The following is a 27,764-nucleotide window of genomic DNA, read 5'->3' as shown; positions in this document are numbered from 1 at the left end:
ATATCTCAATAAAGCTATTAAAAAATTTCATGGACACGACAGCAAGAAAATAAAGCCAACCTAAAGGTTCACATTTGTGAAATAGTTTGAGCTAATTATGTGATTTATATCACAGAATGCTGTATAGCTATTAAAACACTAAAACTGTTTTTGAAGAGTATCTAATGACACAAGAAAATATTTATGCAAGCATGCTGAGTGAAGAAAACAAACTACAAAGCTGTTTATACAATATGCTCTTGCTATATTTTTTTTTTTTAATTTTTAAAAGGGCTCGGAAGGAAACACATCAAAACATGAACAGAGGTTTCTGACCAGTAAGTTTTTTAGTAATACTTTTTTTCTGTATTTTCTGAATCTTTCTGTATTTTCTAAATCTTATAAAATAAGTTTTCCTATATTCAAGAAAAATTTCTGCTTGAACATTTTCATATGTTGTAAATATATATATATATATATATATATATGAATAGTTCTTTTCAATGATCACAAGACATATTTCTTTTTTTAAGACGTATTTCTTAAAAAAAAAAAACTCTACTACTTAGGAAGACATTAAGAAAGCAAAATAAGCATCCTCCTATCTCATCATGCCTATTGTCCATGGTTAGAACATAATACAATATTTAAAAATTTAGAAACTGATGGGAATGTCTCAACTGTTTCTGCTATTATGCAAGAAATGTATTCTCATCGATAAAGGGTATAACAGCCTTATGAGTAGAATAGAATTTTGTTATCCCCAAAACTGCAAATTTTAAATATGATAATTTATCTAGTTACTACTTTTAAAAAGTACCCCCATATTTCCTCCAATTATTTACCTACCAAACTAAAGAAACAGTGCCTACTTTTTCATATTAATCTCTAGATCACCTTTCTGGTTTGCACAAACATCACCTGGAAATCAATGCAATTTCAAAGCAAACAAAAACAAACATACCAAAAGCCTGCCTATTTTTGTTTATTTTCATGCTATTCCACAAGAGTTTGTTTTTGTTGTTGTTGTTGTTGTTGTTGTTGTTTAAATCCACTTTAGCATCATCTGAATTTCTGGTACAGCCCAACTTGCTGCTCTATTCTTTAAACCTATTCTCTTAAGTAACTCTACCCAACTGACGCCGTATGCCTATCTGCATGAGAATTAGACATTTAATTTTTCTTTTTTTTTTTTAAGATTTTATTTATTTGACACAGACAGAGAGAGCACAAGCAAGGGGAGGTGCAGAGGGAATGGGAGAAGCAGGCTCCCCTGCTGAGGAGCTCCATCCCAGGACCCTGAGATCATGACCTGAGCCGAAGGCAGACACTTAACCGACTGAGCCACCCCAGTGCCCCTAATTTTTCATTCACAGTCACAAAGTTAGCACAATGAGAGTTTGTTTCCAAGGCCTTCAAATAAATTTATCAAATCAAAGCTCAACGTTTTCCGCCATCATACTGGTATTTCTTCTAAAACTGCTGGTACTCTCTTCTCCACTGCCTCTTACTACAAATGGTTTTGACATGTCCTTTGGAGGTAATAAATAGTCAAGGGCCACCATAAGCTTTCTATTGAGCACTTCCACGCTCTTCCTCCAGATGCCCACTATGTCCACCTTAGCAGTGGTCAGAGTACCTGGTTGCTATTTACAAACTGTGTGTCATCAGGCAGGTTACTTGATTTCTCAGTTCCTCAGAAAAATGGAGATGATCGTAATACACCCTAGTTCACAAAGCTGCCATAAGTGTTAAATGAGACAGCAAATGTAAAGTACTGACACATAATCAGTGCTCAATAAATATGAGCTAGCAGTTCTACCTAGGCCAGAAAAGAAAACCATGTCCTCCACAACACCAGCACTTACATGGCATTTGGGATACTCCTCCATCATGCTTGCAAATGACTATTTTCCATATCTCACCCCAAACTGAATTTAAACCTGTTTCTCACTTCAAGATTTTGCACTATGATTCTGACATATCTTTGTTTCTCTTCCTCTGACCTTCTCCACTCCAGCTTCTGCCCCCTTTATTCAATACAGTGACTTTTAAGTCCCTTTCAGAGCAAAAGAGATACAGCTTCTCTTGTTCTTTCACTGCTCCAAACATGTTAGAAGTCTATATATTCCTTCCTAGACCTTTCAGAAACAGTCCACTACAACCATGTCCAGTTTATTCCTATATCTCTAGGTGCAACTATAACACAGCCTATTTGTTTTTCGTGACTGTGACCACCCCTGAGAACTCCAGCCAAGTCAATTCAACAAAAATGTCAAGGGCATCAACCATGTGCCAAGTACTGTGCTAGTTGGTAGAGATTCATATGACATGCTATCTATCTACTAAAACCAAGAGGGGACAAATATGCCTATACTATAGTCTCCTCTTTCTTCCTACATATCTGAGCAATGTCACTGCCTAAGATGGTTCAAACATCTCTTGGCATAAGACAGCTTACCCCACCACCTTACCACCTCACCTCACCTGCAATGACTGGACATTATGTTCTCCTACAGTATCACAGAAATTTCACAGAATGTAGAATCAGAAGACCTAAATGATATTACCAGAGACTTCAAATAACCTCTCTATTGTATATATAATGGTCAACTGTACATCTTTTTTTTTTAAAGACTGCTAAAATCATTGGTCCCTTGGTCCTGTCATATGAGAATATAATTCATTACCATAGCAAATTCCAATAATGAACATAAGGGAAAATATGCAATTACTAAATTTTTTCATGAGTGGGAAGCTAGAAGATAACACAGGAGTAACAGCACAGCATTAAAGATCATTCTGCTCTTAGTATGCCATTTCAAAATAAGATTGCTGAAGAGCAGTATTGACTCATCCTCAGAAATAATGGCAGATCTGTTTGACCTTGATTCACTGCCATGATCAAAATAATTCTGGTTAACTTGGGAAGATTCTGAAAAATCTAAAAGGTCATACTTAAAAATATTTAGAGTTCAAAAATCTATGAAGTAAGACTTTAGTTTTAGTATTCAAAGTAGCCACCAGATAAAGACAAAACATCAACAGAGTCATCATGTGCCAACTGAAATTACCTTAACTTGCATATTTTGCCCTGATGTTCAGTCTTCCACCATGCTACCCATGTATTTTAAAGATTTTATTTTTAAGTAATCTCTACACCCAATGCAGGGCTCGAACGCACAACCCCGAGATCAAGAGTCGCATGCTCCACTGACTGAGCCAGCCAGGTGTCCCTCTACCCATGTATTTTATATAAATCTTTGACATATAATTTTCAGCTTGACTTATACACTTCTTTAAATTAATTTCCTTCTTTCCTTTAACAAACAGTTATTAAGCACCTGCTCTAAGCCAGCTTCTGACTAAGCACAGCATACTATGGAGAACAAAACATATCTCCTGATCTTATGTAACTCACAAGTCTAGTGTGGAGACTCATTGTGATGGTTAATTTTATTTGTCAATTCAACTGGGACAGAGGGTGCCTGATTTAAACATTATTTCTGGGTATGTTTATGATGGTGTTTCTGGATGAGATTAGCATTTGAATTGGTAGACAGAGCAAAGCAGACTATTCTCCCCAATGTGGTAGGGCATTATCCATCCATGGAAAGCCTGAATAAAACAAAAAGGCAGAGGAAAACAAAAAGGCAGAGGATTTTGCACTCTGCTGACTGTTTGAGCTGAAACACCAATCTTCTGGGCGCCTGGGTGGCTCAGTTGGTTGAGCGTCTGCCCTCGGCTCAGGTCATGACCCCAGGGTCCTGGGATCGAGTGCCGCATCGGGCTCCCTGCTCAATGGGGAGCCTGCTTCTCCCTCTGCCTGTTGCTCTGCCTGCTCGTGCCCTCTCTCTCCCTCTCTGTGTCAAATAAATAAATAAAATCTTTAAAAAAAAAAAAAGAAACCCCAATCGTCTACCCTCAATTAATACTTATTCCGCTGGTCCTCTAGTTCTCAGAACCACACCCATCAGCTTTCCCGGGTCTCCAGTTTGCAGATGGCAGATCATAGGACATCTCCGCCTATATAATCATATGAGTCAATTCCTTATAATAAATCACATGTATTTCCTATTGTCTGTTTCTCTGGAGAGCCCTGACTCATACCAAACACACACAAACACAAAATAACCAATGGAGTATGTGTGCTGTGAAGGAAAACTCGGGATTCTCAAAGAGAAGAAAACAGAAAAAACATAATTCCTCATTTACATGTGTCCACACATTCTTGCAACATCCTCTAAATCTCATGTTCTGTGATAGTGTGATATTATCCACTATGATGAATCCAAAAGTACCAGGCTAAAGACTAGGATATTTTGGTTTTAAAGTTATCATTTATTTTGTATTGTTTTATTTTTTAGTGGGTACAGGGCAGGAGAAAATAGGTCATAGGGAGTAAGAAGTAAAATAAAATAAAATAAAATAAAATAAAGACTAAAAGCAGGAATCTTTCATTGAAAGAATAAATAAAACTTTACAAAATGCATGTGGTCCTGAAAAAAGTTTTCTAAAACCAAATTTTTGACAAATAATTTTTTTAGGGGGTGTGCTGAAGCAGGGGCAGGGAGGGGCAGAGGGAGAGGGAGAGAGAGAATCTTGATCAGACCCCCTGCACTGAGCACGGAGCCCAGCACCAGAGCTCCATCTCACAACTCTGAGGTCATGACCTGAGCCAAAATCCAGACTCCACTGCTTAACTAACTGAGCCACCCAGGCACCCCTTGACAAATAATTTTAAATTCATGAAAATGGTTCTTGAAACCTAGCTGAAGGACTCTACTAAACCCTACCATAAAGCAGAATTCATGCATAAAAATGATTATCTCCTCTAACCCAACCTTATTTCCATTTCTGTTATTTCTAAATTTAAATTTTCAATCAAGTTTGCTGTACATCCAACAATGGGAAAGGATCACTCTAAGCAAAACGTGTTACATAACTGTCATTCTAAATTCAAAGTACTGCATATCACCTCCCAACACCCACCCTGCTCCTCCCCCACCAAAAAAATCATGCCTAAGCAAACAAAATTTTTTAAGATTTATTTATTTTATTTTAGAGAGAGAGGAGGGCAAAGGGAGAAGGAAAGAAAGAATCTCAAGCAGATTCCCCACTGAACACAGAGCTTCATCCTGGACCCTGAGATCATGACCTGAGCTGAAATCAAGAATCGTACACTTAACCCACTGAGACACCTAGGCACCCCTCAGCAAACAAATTTTTTAAAGAAAATCTGCAATATTATTTTGAACCTTTAGAAATTAAAAAAAAAAAAATCAAGGTGATAAAATGGTTATATTCTAATCTCCAAAGAACAATTTCTTATCACGCATCACAAAATCACAGGGAGAAAGGATTTGGGTTGTAGTGTTTGTTCGTTAGTGGATTCCCCACTGATAGTGTAGCAGTGATGCTGCCATTCAGTAAGGTGCCTGTTGCTAGTCCTCTAGTCCTCTGCTCAAAGATCACAGCATCAGTAAAAGCCTTGCAAGTTCACAAGGTGCTGATGCAATTGACATATGGCTGGTAAGACCAAGTACCCATAGGGAGTTCACCAGCCCAATGTCAACTGCACATACAAGAGTCAAAACTGCAATTCCTGGATTTCCCCTTACACACACACAAAAAAAAAGGGAGGGGGTGCCTGGGTGGCTCAGTTGGTTAAGCGACTGCCTTCGGCTCAGGTCATGATCCTGGAGTCCCGGGATCGAGTCCCACATCGGGCTCCCTGCTCAGCAGGGAGTCTGCTTCTCTCTCTCCCGCTCCCCCCTCTTGTGCTCTCTCTCACTCTCTCTCTCAAATAAATAAATAAAATCTTTAAAAAAAAAAAAAAAGGGAGGAAGAAGAGCACTAAATATTGCTGTACAAACATCACTGCTTATATTTATGTGGGGTTTTTCTAGTTGTATTATTCTTTATTCATGCCCACATCTCACTTGATTTCCCCTAGCAGATACAGCCTATGAAAGAAAGAGTGATGCCAGAAAGTGGTGCATGTGTGTGCACGTAGGTGTGTGTGTATTCAATATATATATTCAATAATGGCAAGAACCATTGCACTAGAATGGCCCAAAAGTAGAGTTTGCCTAATGGTTGATGAAACAAATGTGAAAATTCTTCTTATGTGCAAAATACTTTATTATGCTGGATTTGAGTAGAACATAGATTCTAGAAGGGACAGCATCCAGTGAAATGATCAATCCAAGTCTCAAGTTTATATTAGATAAATGAAAATTCCCTTTCTACAGGGCCACAAACTAAATGGATGCTTTATGTAATATGGCTTTTTGTATGAGTATTCTCTGTCTATTCATTTAAAAAAATTACCAGAAAGATCTTTTCCTGGAACTTTATTCCAACTTAGAATCTAGATATGAGCAAAGATCTTACCAGAATAATGGGGCACCTGGGTGGCTCAGCTGGTTGAGTGTTTGACTCTTGGTTTCAGCTCAGGTCATGATCTCACAGGTCACGAGATCGAGCCCCACATCTGGCTCCACACTCAGCGGGGTGTCTGCTTGAAGATTTTCTCCCTCTGCCCCTCCCCCCACTCACACACATGCACGCTCTCTCTCCCACTTTCTCTCAAATAAATAAATAATTTCCTAAAAAAATAAAAAGAACTTACCACCATAAGATTCTAATATTCAGGCTTCAGAAATTATTTCTGTACTTGTGCCTCATTATGCAAGATGAGGAAAATTAGTAGGACAAAAAGATGGACTTTAAAACTCAGAATGCAAAAGAAAAATTATTTCATAAAAAGAACACAGAAGGGCGCCTGGGTGGCTCAGTTGGTTAAGCAACTGCCTTCGGCTCAGGTCATGATTCTGGAGTCCCGGGATCGAGTCCCACATCGGGCTCCCTGCTCAGCGGGGGGTCTGCTTCTCCCTCTGACCCTTCCCCTCTCATGCTCTCTGTCTCCCATTCTCTCTCTCAGATAAATAAATAAAATCTTAAAAAAAAAAAAGAACACAGAAAATAATAAAAGCTAACTTGATGGCATGGATAATTAGCACCTAATGAATGGAATAATTATCCAAAGGTAATCAAGTTAATTACTTTAGTCTTCTTTTTTTTGGCTTCATTTTATCACTGTATCTAAGTTTTTATAGCTAAGCCACAGTAACTGAGTATAGAGAAATAAATGTAAAGTTCTTAAACTCCTTCGACTTTCACTGTTCATCACAACCAAGGCTGTGCCCACGCATCTAACCCACATAGGGTTAAAGGGAAAAAAAATGAGTATGTTATAATAACAAAAGGAAAAACTATATGTTTCTTAAAATATTTACCAAGGTGTAACCATCTGAAATAAGCATAGAATAATTACTCCTTTTCAAAAGTGAGCCACCCAGAAGAACGCTGCAGTTTGCCACCTTTCATTTGCTGCTCTCGAGAGTATAAATAAGGGCAACGTGGACCATGGGTGGCTTTTTAACTTTCCCTACTACCATTTTAAAGGCAAAACCCAGAAATCTGAAGAAATAGAGAACTAAATGTGACTGGCAGTGTTCTTCAAACTCAAAGATGTAACCAGGTATAACCAAATAATTTAAAATAAGATGCCTACACTAACTCCCTAAGGAACAAAATACAAAACTAAAGTTAAAGTGACTGTAAATAAGATGAAGTTTACAGTTTTCGAAGAAAAAGTGTTAATACCAATATTTCAAATTTATCAGCAGAGGAAAATAAATTATAAAATTGGAGTTAAAGGGGGAAAAAAGTAAGCAGCTTGCCATCATATCTTGACACATTAGTGTCTGCTTTTTCTTTTCAAAAGCAAACCCCTACAGTGATTAGTTAAGGTTTAAATACTAAGCTGAAAAAAAAAGACATCCTATTTTGGACATGTCTACAATCTCAGAAACAAAACAGTTTCTTTAGTATAGTCTTATTTAAATCAAACTTTGAGTTGGGATTATAGGATTATTTGTCAGAAGACCCCAACAGCAGCCAGGACTTCAAAGGACTACATTTGCTGTATTAGAGGTGAAACTCCTCCATGCCAAAAGAGCAAAGAAAAAGAAAACTGCAGGTCTTGATCCTGATTTTAGATGGATGAGAGAAAATAATTCCCCTAAGGATTTGTAACCACAAATTAGCACCAAGATTTAAAAAAAAACAAAAAAAAAAACCACAACAACAACCCTCAAGCAGAAATCTGATTTAAAATGTGTCCAGGTAAATAGAGTGCCCAAGCTAGTAGCAGAAGCAAAATATATTTCCCCTCGGGAGGAACCCACCTTCAACCCAGGCCTGACACAATTACTACAAACAAAATTCTAAAGAAAGTGAGCAGCTCATAGTCAAAATCACAAAACTTTGGGGTGCCTGGGTGGTTCAGCTGGTCAAGCGTCTGCCTTTGGCTCAGGTCATGATCTCCAGGTCCTGGGATCAAGCCCCACATTGAGCCCCACATCAATCCCCACACTGGGCTCCCTGCTCAGCAGGGAGTCTGCTTCTCCCTCTCCCCTTACCCCTCCCCATGCTAACTCTCTCAAATAAATAAATAAAATCTTTTTTAAAAAATCACAAAACCTTAAAATAATAAAAGCAACATGAGTGATTAATAAGCAGGGGAAGGGGCACCTGGGTGGCTCGGTTAAGCATCCGCCTTCCACTCAGGTCGTGATCCCAGGATCCTGGGATGGAGCTCTACAGCAGCTCCCCGCTCAGCAGGGAATCTGCTTCTTCCCCTGCACCGCTCCCCCCACCCCGACTTGGGCGCGCACGCGTGCACGCGCATGCACACACACACACACACACACACGCGCGCGCGCGCGCGCTCTCTCTCTCTCTCTCTCAAATAAATAAAATCTCAAAAAAAAAGAAGCAGGAGGAAAAAAGAAACTGACCCACCAAAAGACTTCAGTTATAGAAGTTATCAGAATATAAAATAAATAATAGTTGAAATTATGAGGAGATAAGCAAATGTGAAAAAGAAGCAAATAAAGTTCTAGAAATAAAAATACAATAACCAATATTAAAAATGAAATCAACAAAGTGAAATATCAGGCATAGCTGAAGTGAATTAGTAAAATGCAAGTTGAAACATAAATTTTCCCAAATGCAATCAAGAGATTAAAGAGATAAGAGACAAGGAAGATAATATAGAAGGTCTAACAAACATACAATTAGAGTTCCAGAAGGAGATCATTAAATTAATAGAGAGAGGAAATATTCAAGAGATAATAAATAGAGGCTTTCAGAATTCCTAAAAGATGCTAGTTCTCAAATGTAGTCTCTTTAATGCCAAGCAGATTTTTAATTCATACCCAGAAATATCAGATTGAAAATTCAGAAACGAGAGAGAGAGAGAGCAGGAGAATATCTTTAACAAGGAGAATATCCAAGTATCTTTAAAAGATCTTAGAAGGAACCAGAGGGGGAAGATGGATTCCCCCACAGAGGGGAAAAAAAAAAATGGCTTGACTGCTTAATTCTCAATGGCAACAGTAAAATTGAGAAGACAAAGGAATTATATTTTTTGATGTACACAAAGAAAATAACTGTCAAAATAGAACTCAATACTAAGGAGTCTCTCTTTCAAGAAACAAGGTGAAATAAAAGGACACACAAAAATCTCTCCACCTCTGTCTCTCTCTCACACACACACACTCAATAAAGGAATAGTAAAGCATGTACTTTGGGCAGAAAAAAATGGTCCCACATAGAAGGTCTGACATCCAAGAAGGAATGGTGAGAATAGATATTAATAAATACATGGTTAAACATAAAGATGCTGTATACAATAATAAAAGTAACATCTAACTTATGAGAGAAAAAAAACAGGCTATAACTAAAATACTCAATAGCAATAACACATAAGCTGGAAGTGGGTATCGTAAGAGTTAAAAAATTCTAAGGAATTTGCATTTTTTTTTTTTTTTTTAAAGATTTTATTTATTTATTTGACAGAGAGAGAGACAGCGAGAGAGGGAACACAAGCAGGGGGAGTGGGAGAGGGAGAAGCAGGCTTCCCGCCGAGCAGGGAGCCCGATGCAGGGCTCGATCCCAGGACCCTGGGATCATGACCTGAGCCGAAGGCAGACGCTTAACGACTGAGCCACCCAGGTGCCTCCGAATTTGCATTTTTTTAAAAGGACAGTGTATTAGTCTGCTAGGGCTAACATAAAATACCAAAGACTGGTGGTTTAAACAACAGAAATTTATTTTCTAATAGTTCTAGAGGCTAGAAGTCCAAGACCAAGGTTCTGTCAGGGTTGGTTTCTGGTGAGACCTCTCATCCTGGCTTACAGACAGCCACCTTCTCACTGTGTCATCACATGACCCTTCTTCTGTGCATGTGCAAAAGGGGGAGAGAGAGCTCGAATGTCTCTTCCTCTTTTTTATATGAACACCAATATTCTTGGATTAGGGCCACACCCCTATGACCTCATTTAACCTTAACTGTCTCCTTATAAATCCCATCTCCAAATAAAATCACATTGGGGGTTAGAGCTTCAACATACAAATTCTGGGGAGACACAATTCAGTCCACATCAGAAGGCAAAGATATTAACTTTAGACAATATTAATATGAGTATGCATAGTAAAATTGGGTATTCCTAACCCTCAAAATAAAAAGAATACTAAACGGGTGCCTGGGTGGCTCAGTCAGTTAAGTGTCTGCCTTCGGCTCAAGTCATGATCTCAGGGTCCTGGGACAAAGCCCCGCATAGGGCTCCCTGCTCAGCAGGAAGTCTGCTTCTTCCTCTCCCTCTGCAGCAACCCCTGCTTGTGCACTCTGTCTCTCTCACTCTCTCTCAAATAAATAAATCTTAAAAAAAAAAAAAAAAAATGGTAAAGAAAGTGGAAAATCAATCTATCCAAAAGAAAGCAACAAAGGAGAGGAGAAAGACACAGAAAAAATAGAATAGAAAATATGTCATAATATGATAATAAATGAATCTGAATATACCAGTCTTTATTCTAAATATAAAAAGACTAAACTCTAAAGCAAAGATCCAGCTATATGTTATTTGTTTATACAAGAGACATATCTAAAAACATTAGCTATATCAAGTTGATCATAGAGAACCCTATATCATTTTATTAATATCAAAGAAAAAAACATTAAGTCAAATAGTCTATTAGAGATTTAGAAGGTCATAAAAAGCTTAATTTACCATACAATATTTAAAAATCTAATCTTAAAAGCATCAATTACAAACCTCAAAATATGTAAAGCAAAGGTAAATTATCTATAAGAAATTGAAAAATCCATTATTATAATTTCTCAGTAAGTGAATGATCAAGGAGACAAAACTATCAATACGGATAAAGAATATTTAAACAACACAGTTAAAACTTTAATCTTATGGATACACATGGACCCACATGGAACAGTACACCCAGAAACTAGAGAATACACATTATTTTCAAGTTACACATGGAACATTTATTAAAAAGAGAACATTTGTGCTAGCCCATGAAGCTCACATCAAAAAGCATCAAAGAACTGGTATGATAGAGACCACATGCTCTGACCACATCACAAGTAGGTCAGAAATCAGCGCAACAACTAAGTATGTTTAGAAACTAGAAAACACCATTCTCAAGAAATCACAGAAAATAGCACTGTATGATAACAAAAAATACTATATAAGAATTTCTGATAAGCAGCTAATGTAGTGATTCAAGGGAAATTAACTGTCCTCTAATAAGGCAAGATTCACAGTTAATCAGCTAAGCACCCAACCTAAGAAATTAGAAAAATAGCAGAATAAACCTGAAAACAAAGAAGAAAGAAAATAAAGAGCAAGAATGAAAGAGTTGGAAAACAAGCATATAATAGAGATGATCGGCAATGCCAAAACCTGGTTCTTTGGACAGATTAAGAGAAATTAACCTTATTATACCTCAGGATTGAAAGAGACAGAACTTAGCACATCAGGAGCTTTAAAAAATTGGGACATATCACAGATGCAGCAATGATTAAATAGATAAAAAATATGATGGGAAACTTTATGGTATAGTTTGTGCTTTTGAAAACCTAGTTACAATGACAAATGTTCCTTAAAGAGTAGAATGGATAAATTATAGAATTCATACACTAAAACACTAAAAAAATGAAAACAAATTATGGCTACAAACATTGACAAATCTCAAAAACATAACAGTGAACAAATAAGCAAGCAGAAAAGTGTATGTAATATATAATTCCCTTTGCATAATGTCCAAAAATAACCAGTACTAAAGAATATGCTGCTTTAGGAATAAAGCAAGCATTACCATTGGGTGGGGAATGAGGAAACGGAGGGATTCTAGGTATATCATACTTTTTAATCTTGGTAGTAGAGCATGGGTATTCAATTTTTTTTAACTTACAAATATGTTTCATGCACTTTTATATGTACAATGTACTTCACAATAAATGTTCTTTTAAAAAATTTCATAGTAAAATCCGTTTCAATGGCATATTCTGAACTTTCCCATGGAAACTGAACATTCACATGATCTCCTGAAAAAAATTTACCTATTCAATCTTTACATGCCTGTGACATTCCATGCCAAAATACAAAGACATGGTTCTTGTTCTCTGAGATATTACAGTGGGAAATGATACTACCCTAAACAAAAAATTCATGTTGAAGTACATACTAAGGGAATGGAGAACCTCAGTCCAGCTTGCAGAAATGAGGAAAGCAGATTATTTCACAGTGGAGAAAACAATGTCTGAAAAAAGAATAACTGGCCCAGAAAATATGTTTGGTGTGTATGTGTTTACTTTCTCTTTCCTTTTACATCCAGGACCAAATTCTAAAAATAAAAAATATGCACGAAAATGCAAATGTGACTCTGCATTCATTAGGGTCATGTTTGACGGCTAAATGTAACTATGGTCATAAAAATGAAGGCAAGAATTGCTCTCTGTGTTTAACCATCCATCCTTAAGTTTCCACACATGACCTTTTCCTGGTTTCTGCCCCTTTTTATCTCGTTTTGTTCCTAGAAGTGACTATGTTTCTGTGATAGCCAGAGTGATACTTATCTGGTTTCAAAAGGTAATTTCTGGTTAAGATGAGTTTTTATATTAATGACAGAATGGGAGAAAGATATAGATAAAATATAGGTATACAGAAATAGACCCATTTACACAGACTTTAAGAGTCCCGGAATTGGCAGCAAAGGACAGAAAACAGAACATTTTTAAATCTTAGAGATGATTACACAGAAACAATATCTACTCCTTCTACCATACAGCAATTGTGTATGCATCAGTATATGTGGGCAGCAGGTCAGATGGTAATATAGCAAGGAGACTGAAAATGAAAATGGAGAACATTCTCAGGCACATTCCAACTGCTGTACCTGTTTAGGTAAAAATAGCATTTATAGCTATGACTGAGCACTAGTGAATGGTTTGGAGTGGAGGCTGGACCTTATAGTTGAGTCCTTAGAAATATCTAGGGTTATTTCGTTTGGATAAAGCCCTAGTCACTCATGTCTGGGTTCAAATCCTATCTGACTTGAGCATTTCATATTACACTGGCAAAAAAAAAAAAAAAAAAACTGCAGAAGATAATGAAGGAAAAGTATAACCAAGTCTATAGATTAGATATTGAGAATAATTAAGTGCCTTAAGGTCAACAAAAAACATCAATGCCCTTTACCCCTACCAAAAAATCTACTTCTAGGGCTTTACTCAAACGGATAATCATAGATGTGTACAAAAAACTGAGCTATCAGATATTTACCGCTGTATAGTAGCAAAAAACAAAAAAGGAAAACCTGTCTGATATTATGGCATATTTCCAATAAATTGTTACATTCATAGACTACAATACTATTCAGTATTCAAAATATGTTATGAAAGATCATTCCATGATTTGCAATGTGGTTCATCCTTGGTGAAAATTAAGAAGAAATACATGCTGGGGCGCCTGAGTGGCTCAGTTGGTTAAGCCTCCAACTCTTGATTTTGGCTTAGCTCATGATCTCAAGGACATGAGATAGAGCCCCACTTCGGGCTCCGTGCTGGGTGTGGAGGCTGCTTAAGATTCTCTCTCTCTCTCTGCCCCTCCACCCCCAAAAATAAGATAAAATAAAAATTCTAAAATTAAAATTAAAAAAGAAATATATGGTACAATATCATTTTTAGAAACTGAAATATTACAGTATTTTTCTATATTATATAAAAATATACACCAAAATGTTAACAATTGTTATCTGTGGGCGTAATTTTCTTTTTCTGTTTTTTTTGTTTGTTTGGTTGGTTGGTTTGGGGTTTTTTGGGGTTTTTTGTTCATCTAGATTTTCTAAATTTTCTATAATGAACATGTGTCACTTCCATCATAAGAAAAAAATATCTATTATAGCATAAGGATAAAGAATAAAGATTTGAAACCTTATAATAGCAACTACTTACAAAATATGGAAACAAAAATGAGAAGTTCCCAACATCACTACACCTCTCTGTAGGAACAAATTTACCCAAAGCCTATTATGGAAAATGGGGGAGCTTCAAATCCCAAATTCCTCTCATGAAAGAGCTCAATAATTCAAAAAAAGGAAAAATGTCTGAAGAAGTACTGAATGGCAACTAGCTAAAAGAATTAAAGAACAGACTTCCTGCTACTGTTGGACAGTGTAAAACTTCAGAAGGTTTGGGCAAAGTTTATCAAAATGGGGCAGGAAGACAGCCTACTTCACATCCGGCCTGGAGGTAATGGCAAAAATAAGCTAAAATGATGAAAAGAATGGGTTTTTATTACAAGTACACATTTAGAGTTGTGTCCAAAATGCCCTCTGGAAGGCAATGGATGCTATGCCTGGATTAGTCCCCTTTCCACTCCACCTCCCTTTGAATCCTTATCCTCCCAGGACCAACTTAGATCAAAAAACCTGCAGCAGACACCCTCAGCCAGAGACCGTACTGAATACCTGACATAAATAAATGTTAACTGATTCTTAGGGAACTTTCCATTGAAACTCTTGTTGTGATCCAAACTTCAAGCATCTTTAAATGCCTGCAAATGTTCTTTCTCTAAAATTAAAAAAAAAAAAAAAAAAAACCAGGAAGAGGTGACAGTACCTCCCTTTGGAAGGTAACAGCTAGAACAAAGAATCATGTCCCTTCTGCACCACCTCCTCAAGGCAGAACATTAGAGTTCCCATATAAAACATTTTGCCTAAATTATTTTTTAAATGCTGTAATGATATAGACAGGACTTAGTCAATTGAGAGAAAAGAAACTAATGAAGCAGCTTTGGTCAAAAACCCCAAATGGTATGTAAAACTTACGGTTAAAATGACACATAAGGGTTTCAACTGAAAATTATCTAAGAATTGAGGAACATATATGCCAGGTGATTGGTTATTTGTACAGTACCTGGCTGGGGATGTTTTTCAATCTAAACTGGGCCTAAGAGAATATAATTTCTTTAGAATTATCACTCAAAGGAAATGCTGACAATAATAGTGTTATTATTAATTTCAATGGGTGACCACTAGATTACCCTCCTAACTGCAAATATACACTCTTTTGCCCAAGGTCTGAAAGCTATGTTTAAATCCAACCTTCCCAACTCTTCCTTACATTTTTAATAAACATGAATGTGCTTTCCAGTATATTAAACTAGAGTTTCATGCCTGAATTTTCTAAATCTTCTGTCATACAGACAGAAATGAGAACAAATTACTTTTACCAATCCTGTCCAAATTTGCCAGCATAGAGGCTAAAAGGCACTTTATCCTATGTGTCAAACTCAAAGACTGAAACAGCTCACTGTCAGCTTCAAAAACCATTTTTTACAAGCATGGCACACTGCCTCAAGCCAACTAAATACTAAAGCATGTTGGGCTGCCCAAACTGCAAATTATTTGGAATGTTCTCCATGTTTTGTGGTTACGAAAGTACCTATTTCGTGGATCATACAGTTAAAATTAGGGCCATATCTGACCTTCAAACAAAAAATTCCCAGGAAACTGAAACTATAATTGACCAAGATCCCATCAGTTCTGAAAGGCTGTGTGATCTCAGGCTCATAATCAAATATCTCAAATGTTATTTTTTGAAAGCCAAAGAGACACAACATAAACTCAGTGAAACATATTACTGTCTGTTTCAAGTAAACACGAAGAACTCACCCTAAAATACACCTCATAGTTGCAAAAAAGGAATAAAAGTGCCACCTGCGACAAAGTAAAGCATATTTGTGGCAAATATAAACACATATAAAAAAATGCCTACCAAATAAAGCAAAAATCAGTCTAAAAGATTATTTCACTTCATTTCTAATTTTCATACACATATGTTAGAATGTAGCAGTTTCAGCTGTGGAATGTGATAAGAAATACTCCAAAGCTTTGCTTGTAGTGATTAGAGCACTGTATCATAGCTATTATTTTCCCAAGCATTAATGGATACCTCTTTCAAACCAAATACTTATTTAGGACATCATTCACAAATTGGAGTACCACAACTTCCCAAGGTTTGCCTCCCATGCCTTCAAGATCTACTAAGTCTCAGACCTTCGGAGAATGCCCTGAAGGTCATTTTTGAAGTGTTAAAAAAAGAAAACATCATATTGACAAGCTAATTTTTTCCTAGGGATTCCTCTACTGAAGATAAATTACTGAAGCATGAGAAATGCCTGGTTCAATCATCCACTGATGGGATACTTCAGTCCATTTTAATAAACATGTGGTTAAGATCGTTGGCATATGGCCCCCTGGTACAAGCCTTGTGCAAGAACAAGAACACGTGGGAAAACACAGTATTTTTTAACTTAACTGATGTTGATGAAATTGATGAAAATGCTGAAGAGATAGCAAGCCTTAACGGGAACTATTTTTAGCTTCTGATCTCTTAGACCTGTGTTTCTAGGGCATGTATATTATCAAGTCCCTATATAGTTTTCCCTGTTACAGATATACAGATATATAAATATGTAAGTATAGATATAGACAGATAGATATAGATTTTGTAAATATGATGTGTGTGCATATGTGTGTGTGTGTAATATATATATTTAGTTTTTTTTTTTTTTTTAAAGATTTATTTATTTATTTATTTGAGAGAGAATGAGAGACAGAGAGCATGAGAGGGAGGAGGGTCAGAGGGAGAAGCAGGCTCCCTGCTGAGCAGGGAGCCCGATGCGGGACTCGATCCTGGGACTCCAGGATCATGACCTGAGCTGAAGGCAGTCGCTTAACCAACTGAGCCACCCAGGCGCCCCTATATATTTAGTTTTAAAAAGAATAATTCAGGGGGCGCCTGGGTGGCTCAGTCGTTAAGCTCAGGTCACGATCCCAGGATCCTGGGATCGAGCCCTGCATCGGGCTCCCTGCTTGGCGGGAAGCCTGCTTCTCCCTCTCCCTCTCCCACTCCCCCTGCTTGTGTTCCCTCTCTAGCTGTGTCTCTCTCTGTCAAATAAATAAATGAAATCTTAAAAAAAAAAAGTAATTCAGGGGCACCTGGCTGGCTGAGTAGGTAGAGCATGCAACTCTTGATCTCAGGGTGGTGAGTTCAAGCCTCACATTTGGCGTAAAGATTACTTAAAAAAAAAAAAAAGCATATTCATAAAACAATCATTTCAAATCAAATAAACCATATACAAAATTTCAAAATTGCTAAATTTCCTAGAAAATTGTATATTCTAAGAACTAAGTCTTATCCACCTTAGAACATCAAATTCTCATTGAATGCAGTACTTTCTTGCCTGGACTCCAGCAAACTTAAGGTAAAACGATAACTGCAGTGAGGATTTTAAGTATGTAACTTTTTCTAAGCAAATTTTTTTCTAAGAACGGTCAGTGCGCTGCAAATTTTCAGAAAACGCTTGGACAGTGAGTTTTGTTTTTTTTTTTTAAGTTTCAGTTCTGGTATATTTGACAGCAGAGTGACAAAATTTTGCTCAGAGATGAAAATCTATATCCCAAACAAAATGTTATAATATTAATGGTTATTCTGGAATGGTTTCCTTTCAAAACTTCCCCACTACAAATGTTTCCTACAATACCCCCTATTTTGAGAATATTTTTTCACACAGAGACTATACATAAAGCATATAACTGAGAATTTAAATACTTATATTCTTTTCTTTAAACAAGCTCCCACATTCTAACTGTTTAAAATAATCTGGATGATGTAATCAATTATGTCACTAAAACTCTGGCTATGCAACACTTCACAAAATATACGGACTTTTCATCAGCACCTTTGATTTGCAGCTGACGCCAGATGTATGCACTGTGAGTGGAGAGAACAGAAACAGGATTAGACAGGTGTGGTAGAGACCTGGGGGTGTGAGAAAATGGGCTTCCTTCACCCAAGGACACATGAAAAAAAGAAAACTTACCCATTTGTGTAATAAATGTACTCATATATTAGGTTCCATCAAATAATTATACATATTACATACCTCATCCAAGGGTAAAACTGTCTGAAGTAATGTCTGATTATGCAAGAAACATCAGGTTGTTGTTTTTTTTTATGATTCTTAGAAATACTACCCTTAAAATTAGTTGGAGCCTTTTAATCTAAGACATAATGAAAACCATATTCACCAATAAACAAACAAAGAGAAAATCCTATCTTAAAACGGTATAGTTAAAACCTCACCTTGCCTCACCGAAAAAACTGCATACCTACTACGGGGGATACCTGTATTTTGTAAGTGTCCTGCCCAAGTCTAAATATCTAATCAGAGACTAGAGGATCACTTTGAAATTTTGGGTCAGCCCCAGGGGACATATCATAAACATATTTGGGGAGTGCGTGTGTGGGGTGTGTGTGTGTGTTTAGCACCCTGAACCTCAGGGATATTAAAGAGAGAGAGAGAGAAAGAGAGAGAGAGAATGTTTCCCAAAAGGGGCGGGGAAGAGAGGACTTAAAATCAGGGCGACGCTGAAAACCGACCAGGGCTGAAAGACAGACACACAGCGCCGCAAGCTCACCCACATGTAAGAGGCAAGCTCTCAAACTGTTGGAGCTCGCAGAGAGCCTCCCGACTTGGGTAAACGAGGTGAATTTCACCCCTAAATAGGGACGAGAGCACAGTGTAAAAGTTCAAGAGGATTCCATCCCCTTTCTCTCACTCCCGGCACTTAGCTTCTGGAGGAGAAAGCCCCGCAGAGAAAAAGCCGGCGCTGGGTGCCAACCTGCAGCCGCCCAGTTTCCTAGAAGGCCTAACTGCTCCAGCGGGCAGGGGATGGCGACAGGGGGCGTCGGGAAGCGAGGCGGGCGGCACCCCGGGAAACCGAGTCCCGACCGGGCCCCCACCGTGCGGCGCGGGCTGCCGAAATCACTCAAGTCCAGCCGCAAAACCTTCCTGAAAACCCGAGCTTCTCCTGCACAACTTCGGTCTAACCAGCTCCTTCTCCGCCACACACTCCGCCCAACAGCACAGCCTCCCCAACGCGGCGGACCGAAGCGCTCCCCGCGGGCGGCTACCTGTCCGGGGGGCCAAGGACCCCAAGTCTCACCTCATACAAAGGGCTGCGCGCGGGCGCCTGCAGAAGAACCCAGGGAGCATGGCCCCATCCAGTCCCTCCCGGAACTTTCCTGACATAGCACTTCTCTCTGCTGCAGAAAAACGACGCTTCGAGGAAGAGGAGGAAGCGGAGGAGGCGGTGGTGGCGACCCAGGCGGCGGCGGCGGCGGGAGCTGGAGCAGAAAGTGAGGAGCATCGCGGGCGAGCGCCGCCACCTCCCAATCTGCCGAGGGGTTCCCGCCCCCAGGGTAACCAAAGCTCCCTCTTAAAGGCGCCCGCCGCGTTTTAGGACGCGAGGAGAGAGGGAGGAGGGGAGAAGGGGCGGAGGCAAATAAAGAGGGAGGGGGCAGGCTGAGACGAAGCGATTTCCGAAGCCACCGTCCAGGCTGCCCCCGGGCTGCCGCGCTCGCCCGTTTCCGGCTGCTCCACCGACTCTCCGCCAGGGCTGGTTACCCCTCCGCCTGGGCAAAGGTAGGACAAGTTCTGGGACCCGGCACCGGGGCGCCGCTCTCGCCGTTGGCTTGCGCCAGGATTGCCCCTGGAACTTCGCCCAGTCTCCTCACCGCCCCCATCCTTTTTGGGTCCTGTCTTCCTGCCCCCGCCGCAGCGCCGCCGTCGCCCGCTCCCCCAAAGGCCTTGCGCGCCGCTGGCGACTGCCCAGTGGAATTGCGTTTCCTCGTGTGGGTCCCGCATATTCTTCCTCTATCTCCCACACAGTGATGAGGGTCTCCCCAGGAGCGCTGGAGACTGAAATAACTAAAGGCCACTTGGAGGCCCCTAGACTGATTCCTGAAAGTGTCAGTGGTGTAGGGCATGGGAGATTTGCCAAATGTCTGCTTTACCCTGTGCTCGGTTCTCCGGTGGCTAATAAAGTCTCCAACTTTATTTCTTAACTGTTGACTTTGACTTTCATCAACAGAGATTGGCTGTAAAGATCCCCAAATGAACTCAGGAAGACCCTCCAGAAAAGTTACCATCTTAAGATCTAAATGATGCCGGGAAGTGCTGCTTTCAAGTAACAAGTGATACTGTTTTCCTAGCTATCATCATTTGTGATCGCTGCTGAGACCAGTGAGGTATGCGCAGTGTGGAGATGCCACAGAGACACACTGCATCAGCAGCCATCAACACGTTAGGAACGGACCACATTCACAGTGGGTGTGGGCAGCAGAGGGCTTGTGGAAACGGGTTAAGATCCAGCTGGGGCTTACAAAGAACTGCCTCCCACGGGGGGTGGGCCCGGAGGGAGTGGTAGATTCTAATTCACACAAAAGCACTGGCATAGTTGCCTGAGACTGGACCTCAGTCCTACCATCTGCCGCTGTATAGCAAGCGCATGCTGATTTGTGGAGGAAGAGGGCAGGGAGACAATGTGCAAAAGGTTGGAGCAATTTCTCTTACAATGTGGAGAAGAAATAAGCCTTGGGCTCTATAAAAGCAGGAGATGTGGTCCTTTCCTGGAGCAAACATGAAGATGAGAGAGGAGGCTGGCAGTGAACAAGAGGAAGGATATCTTCCTATCATGATACATTCCTATATAGTCAGAATAATGGAGGTAATTGGTACCCAACTCAAAGTGACTCAAGAAAACCTACAAGGAGGAGGTTGGAATGTATTGGCTCATATGCTTAAAATCCCAAGAGTAGATCTGCCAAAAAAAAAAAAAGAAGAAGAAGAAAAAGAAGAATTACTATTTTTTTGAATCTTCTTTTTTCCTCCAGATGATCAAAGAACGTTAGGACTCTGTTTCTCTCCATATTGTTCTGTGCTTTCATTGTACAGGTTTTATTTTCTCTAGTCAGGGCCTAGATTGACAGCCCCAGACTTACTTTCTCCTCCAGCCTCCTTAGCAACTGATCCCATTAGCAAGAGAGCAGGCCAAAGAGTGAGTCTTATTGGACTAACTTGGACCCTACTCCCATCTCTGAACTGAGCATTGTAACCATGGGTTTAAATATGCACTGCAGGTTGGGGTCACTTGACTATGTCTGAAAAAGATCAAGGGAGATAGCTTTAGTGCCCCCCGCCCTGTACACCTAAACCACATGAACTGACTGGAAGAGAGGAGGTTCCCAAAAGGAAAATTAGTTTTTCTAATAAAGAGAAAATGAATGTTGAGTAGGTAAAGACCGTAGATGACCCACTCCCAATCCCACCACACACACACACAGCACCAAAGGGACTGACTACCTCTCTGGCTTCTCCACCAGTAGCCTCAGGACCAGGAGAATGCCAATGGTCTTGGGGTTACAGTTAGCCACATCCTTTGGCCTCAGAAGCCCTGGGAAGGTGCTCAGTAATATTTCACAACCACTTGCAAACAAACAGTATCTAAAATGTAATTGTATTCAATCATTTTTTTTTCCTAAATCAGGATACCTCTGCTTCTACATGCCCCCAATCCACATTCCTTATTAAGCTTTGTGTTATATAATCCATTCAACCTGATAAGAGCCCATGGAAATGTCTTGTTACCTATACAGTGTGTTCATTCAACTGGAGAAAGAAATGAGGCCTATAAATAATCATATTTCAGTATCCAAGTGACACAGGGCCCAACTTCATTTTCAACTCCTATGAGTTCTTCTTTAATCTTTTCAGACAGCACAGGAGTTTATATTTTGCCTACCAAAAATGCCAGTTTCAGGCTTTTTTCTTCCTGCACAAGAACTTTTCTTGTAGTTGCTCACAAAAACGTTTCATATTTTCTTCCTTCATTTCTCTATTTTATAAAAGTGTGTATGTATCATAGAAAAATAGACTTAACCTGGAGGAGACTTTCGAATGAAGCTGAAGCAGCCCCCTTTATTTCATGGAAGAAATGAAAGCTCAGAGATTGACTTGTCTAGGGTTGTGCAGCTCTGTGCTCAGCATTGCAAAAAGTACAGAAACAGAAGCATACAACATGGCCACTATCCTCAAAGAAGTTAAATTTAGTCAAAGAGACATTAACCTTCTAAGATATTATAAGACAATTATAGAGAATCACAATATACCATATAATTTAGTATTTAAAAATGTGTGATGAGCTGTGTGTTACCTATAGGCCTTGAGATAAGAGACACCATAAACTGGAGTAGTCTGGGAAACACTTTTTAGCCAGGAACCACCTTGATGGTCTTTAAAAAATGCATAGGGAAAAAAAAAAATGGGCTCGCCACATGAGAAAAACAAAATGAGAAGGCATTGATGGAGGAAAGATCCTACCATGTGTTTGGAACAGAAAGGAAATCTGCACTGTCATGGTTTAGAAGAGTGTTTCTAAGTGCAAGTGAGATCATTTTAGTGGGTTTTGAGAAGTATTTTTTTAGTTAAATAAAACAGAATATCCGTGTGCCTCATACCTAATAAGATTAAGTATTGTTTGTTACACTTCTGTTTCATTATGTTATGTGTTCTTAGTTATGATGTAAATTTTTTTATCTTACTTTGGATTATGTTCAAAGAAAGTTAAAAGCCCCTAGTTCAGAAGCCAGATAGACTGGATGTGAAACTCTGCTTTGTAGCAAGACATCAATCGAATAATATCCCTCCAAGGATCCGTTTCCTTACGTGCAAGAGATATTCAGCACAGTCCTTTGCACAGAGTGAGACCTATAAATGGCACCTCTTTTTTTTTTTTAAGATTTTATTTATTTATTTGACAGAGAGAGAGATAGCAAGAGCAGGAACACAAGCAGGGGGAGTGGGAGAGGGAGAAGCAGGCTTCCTGCCGAGCAGGGAGCCCGACATGGGACTCGATCCCAGGACCCTGGGATCATGACCTGAGCCGAAGGCAGACATTTAACGACTGAGCCACCCAGGCGCCCCTAAATGGCACCTCTTATTTGCTGGCCGGATTGAAGACGACCGTATATGAGAATCACCTGAAGAACTTTGTCAAAATCCCAGTACCTGGGACCTTAGAGAACCAGACTCAACTCTAAGGGTGAGTCTGCGCATCAGTGTTTAAAAGCTCCCCGGGTCCAGTCATGGCTGCGAGCCCCTGGGCTGGACCCATAGCAGAGCACATCTAGCACCTGAGGAGCGTGGTGAAACACCATCTCTTTCTTCAGTAGGCACATTGATCTTCATGATTTATGTCTCTGTTTCTTTATCAAGCAATAGGTAGCACGTTAGGTCGTCCGCAGAATTCTAACTACTTTTGGCTCTGAAAATCTTCAACTGTGGTGCAAACCGCTCATGGTTTATCTCAGTCAGCAACACAGCATGGATCCTGAGTCATAATCTCTTATGTATCTCTCCAAGTGTACAATTTATGGTCAGTTACCAGCATACAGTGGTTTCTGGAGGTGTTAAAAAGCAGTAAAATACCACCAAAAATTGCCTAAGGAAGAGGAAAAGGGCTAGAAGCAAATGGCATTGGAAATCCATAAGCTAAATAATTAGCAAATGACTCATTAAATTTCAGCTATTTTCATCCTGACTTTTAATACTGCAGTTTCTAAATATACTAATTAGTGATGTGCCTTTTGTAATCTTACATTTAGTAATCCCTAAGTGTTTGTATCTTGCACGTTTTTCCCCTATACAGTCAATCCCTTTGTGTGTGAAGCAGAAGGTTTCTTCAAATACAGATTGTCCAAGAGACTCAGAATCGGTTTTTCTGCCTAGTCATTTTGTCTCTGTAAATTTTGGCTTTTTTTTTTTTTTTATTCGATTGGGCAAAGATAATAATGTAGAATGGTTTTGAATCTCCCCAAAGAGACAGAGCAACTGCTATAAGAAAGGAATAAAAAACCTAAAACCTAAAATTCCAACAACCAGACCTTATGTGCAACATGATATAACAAAATCAGAAGTACCCAGAACCGTTATCAGGTCTTCTTGCCTAAGATAGAATCTGAATTTAATCCAGCCTCTAGAACTAATAGGAAATACAGGGGACCAAGAATGGAGTTTGAAAACCAAGCCACCTCAAGAAAGCAATCAGTCAAATCCAGAATGTCAAACGTTCAATTAAAAAAAAAAAAAAATGACCTAGTTTCTCTACCAAATCAATGGCATGAAAAAACAAGGGCCTGGGGCACCTGGGTGGCTCAGTCGGTTAAGCCGCTGCCTTCGGCTCAGGTCATGATGCCAGGGTCCTGGGGTCGAGCCCCGCATCGGGCTCCCTGCTCAGCGGGGAGCCTGCTTCTCCCTCTGCCTCTGCCTGCCTTTCTGCCTACTTGTTCTCTCCCTCTGTCAAATAAATAAATAAAATCTTAAAAAAAAAAAAAAAAACAAGGGCCTGATTAAAGAATAAAAGATTTAAAAATCATGATCATGGGGCACCTGAGTGGCTCAATCAGTTGGGCGTCCGACTCTTGATTTCAGCTTGGGTCATGATCTCAGGGTTGTGAGATGGAGCCCCGTGTCAGGCTCCACACTCAGGGGGGAGGCTGCTTGGGATTCTCTTTCTCTCTCTGCCCCTCCCCCTGTACGTGCTCTCTCTCTCTCTCTCTCTCTCAAATAAATAAATAAATTTTTAAAAAGAAAGGGAAGAAGGAAGGAGGGAGGGAGGGAGGGAGGGACAGAGGGAGGGAGGGAGAAAGAAAAGATTCATAATCATGAAATGCAATGTGTGGGACTTTGTGTCCTGTTTTGGCCAAACCACCTGTGAAAAGAACCCTTGAGACACTCAGGAAAATCAGATATAGACTAAATATTAGATACTATAAATGAATTATTCTTAATTTTCTTAGATGTGATAATGACATGACAGTTATATATAAAACAAAAATTTCATCAGAGATACATACTGAAGAATTTTATAATCCTGACCCCAAAAATGGAAGGAGTAATAGGTGGAAAAATGACTGATAACTTTTGAAACTGGGGGATGATACAGGGAGGTTTATTATCCTATACTTCTGTTATTGTCTATGTTTGGAAAGTTCCTTAATTTGATGTTGAGTTAACTTTTTATTAAAATCTTTCTCTTGGTTTTGCTAATGGGATAGTGATAAATATATGTGAGTCTGGACCTGGTTACATCTTGAGTATCTTTAGAAACAAGCTTCTAGGCTCAAAAGTCTTTTGTTATAGTATTTTTGGCCAGTATTTACTAGTCACATTCAAGGCACAGGACTGGACCCGAGTGATCAGTGAGGGTCTCTGTGGGAGGGGTCCACAGCCACTCCAGACAGTTGGCCATCTGCATCCCAGGGGCCCACTCTCCAAATATCTCTGCACCCCAATGATACGTCCAGCAACCAGCTTTGGCTGCCTCCACCTTGGCATGTCCATGGTGACGTCTACCCGTGAGTCTGTAGGAACTAACTGGCTGAATGCTTTTATCCTTTTTGTAAGCCTTACTGAAGCCATGATATTTTGGCCTCTTCCCATCCCCTACCTTACCCCATCGCACTATCTCCCACCACCCCCCCCCCAGCAGGCACACACTCACACAAGCACATGTGCGTGCACACACCCACCCAAGAAGCATTGCAGGGATAAGATCCAGCAAGCCAAGACCAGTGAGAGTAGATAGAGAGCAGCCATTCAGCCTGCTGTTAGTCTATATCTTTGTCTCCAACACTTGTATCTGGACCACTATGGCACATGATTCAGTTTTAGAGAATGTAACTATGATGTCTATTTAATTTATCATAAATTGGAAAATATAACTAGCACATCAGTCTCATGGACATTACTTCTGTCGAAGCTGTTTTTTTTTTTAAAATGAGTCAATTAAAAATATTAAGTGAATAAAAGTATAGATATTTTGAGAATATGACAAAATTCATGAAAGTGTTTCATATATGACTAAGAGTTTTGAAATTCTGTCTTCATCTATAGAAGGAGAAAGAGGCCTTATCCCTCACACACTGCAAGCCCGGTTGAGCAGGAGCTTAGCTAGAAATGCAAGATAGTGCAGTAGATAAAGAAATCCTTTGATAATTACAAGTTCTATTTCTAGTGCCACCATGATGGAGGGACCTTGGGCAGTTTGTTAGTTAACCTCTTCAACCCTCAGTTTCTTTATCTGTATATTGGGAACAAGAATAAAGTATTATGAGGATTAAGTAAAATATTCATCCAAAACACCTAACATAGTCTCTGATACAAAGTTAATGTCAGTGCATGTTGGGACCATGACTAATGATACCAAGTTTGTATTTTTCTGGATGTTCTTTTATCTCATTTCCTTTTAGAACGTTTGGAATAATAGGCAGCCGATTTGAAATTTTTCCATTAAGAAATATAATTAACAATGTTCAATATCATTGTCACTAACTGTGAGGTTATTTTCAGTATGAGTTTTTTTTCAAGATTTTATTTATTCATTTGACAGAGAGAGAGACAGGGAGAGAGGAAACACAAGCAGGGGGAATGGGAGAGGGAGAAGCAGGCTTCCTGCGGAGCAGGGAGCCCAATGTGGGGCTCGATCCCAGGACACAGGGATCATGACCTGAGCCGAAGGCAGACGCTTAACGACTGAGCCACCCAGACACCCCTTCAGTATGAATTTTTTGACAAGTGAAGTGATTCTTATCCTACCGATAATAAGTTTTATCACCTATTATCTCTTCTGTAATCATTCATTTTTCATATAATTGAAAAATCAATTTTTTAAAAAAAATATATATTTAAAAAAAACAATTATAATTGGCCCTTACAAAAGGTATCACTTCAGTAACCTTTAAAGAATATTTAGAAGTTATAAAATCTGAATATTCTATTTTTAAAAAAAAGATAATGGATAAACAGATATTTGAGTTGAAAGGAATTTTGTTGGTCTTGGAAATCATAAAATCATCCATTTTAGAATAAAAATCACCAAGAGAAAACAATTATTCTCAAAATTACCATGTGAAATCATTGTAATTCTTTATCATACATAAGTATTTTGTGTAATATTTACCTTCTAAAGATTTTCTGCTAGTATTAGATACATAACTTATATAGGTAATGGGCAAAGTAATTTTAAAAAAAAGAGTATACCAACAGAAATGAAAGTGGGTTAAGTGTCTGCCTTCAGCTCAGGTCATGATTCCAGGGTCCTGGGATTGAACCCCACTTCAGGCTCCCTGCTCAGGGGGGGAGTCTGCTTCTCCCTCTGCCCCTCCCCCACTCATGCTCGCTCGCTCTCTCTCTCGCTCTCAAATAAATTAATAAAATCTTTTTCTAAATAAATAAATAACGCACCACCCAGCTGTTCCGAGGAATTCCACCTCACTGCCAACCTGCTGCTCTGAAGACCCAGCCCTGCATTCACTGAGGCCACACTCCCCTTGGCCTGCACTCAGCCAATGGCAGAGAATGGCTGGGGCACTAGTGTTGCCCATTCCTGCAGACATGGGATTCCTCTACCAGGCAGCTTTGGCTCCAGGACTCCTCATCAGACTGACC

General features: G+C 39.3%; 1 protein-coding gene and 1 long non-coding RNA gene across 2 annotated transcripts in view; one reads left to right on the top strand and one right to left on the bottom strand.

The window, feature by feature from the left end:
- GPR63 (G protein-coupled receptor 63) overlaps nt 1-19,649 on the bottom strand; it is a 50,675-nt gene extending 31,026 nt beyond the window's left edge. The window contains exon 1 of the mRNA XM_078054982.1: nt 19,423-19,649. The gene's annotated coding sequence lies outside the window, so the exon portion shown is untranslated. The remainder of the gene's footprint in view (nt 1-19,422) is intronic.
- A 91-nt stretch (nt 19,650-19,740) lies between these two features.
- LOC118533605 (uncharacterized) lies at nt 19,741-22,773 on the top strand. The gene is made up of 2 exons (XR_004916296.2): nt 19,741-19,901; nt 20,350-22,773. It is a non-coding gene; the product is annotated as an uncharacterized LOC118533605 (long non-coding RNA).
- Nucleotides 22,774-27,764: the final 4,991 nt, after the last annotated feature.

This window comes from Halichoerus grypus, chromosome 9, assembly GCF_964656455.1.
Source record: "Halichoerus grypus chromosome 9, mHalGry1.hap1.1, whole genome shotgun sequence".
Taxonomy (NCBI): Eukaryota; Metazoa; Chordata; class Mammalia; order Carnivora; family Phocidae; genus Halichoerus; species Halichoerus grypus.
This window is presented reverse-complemented; position numbering and strand designations above follow the sequence as displayed.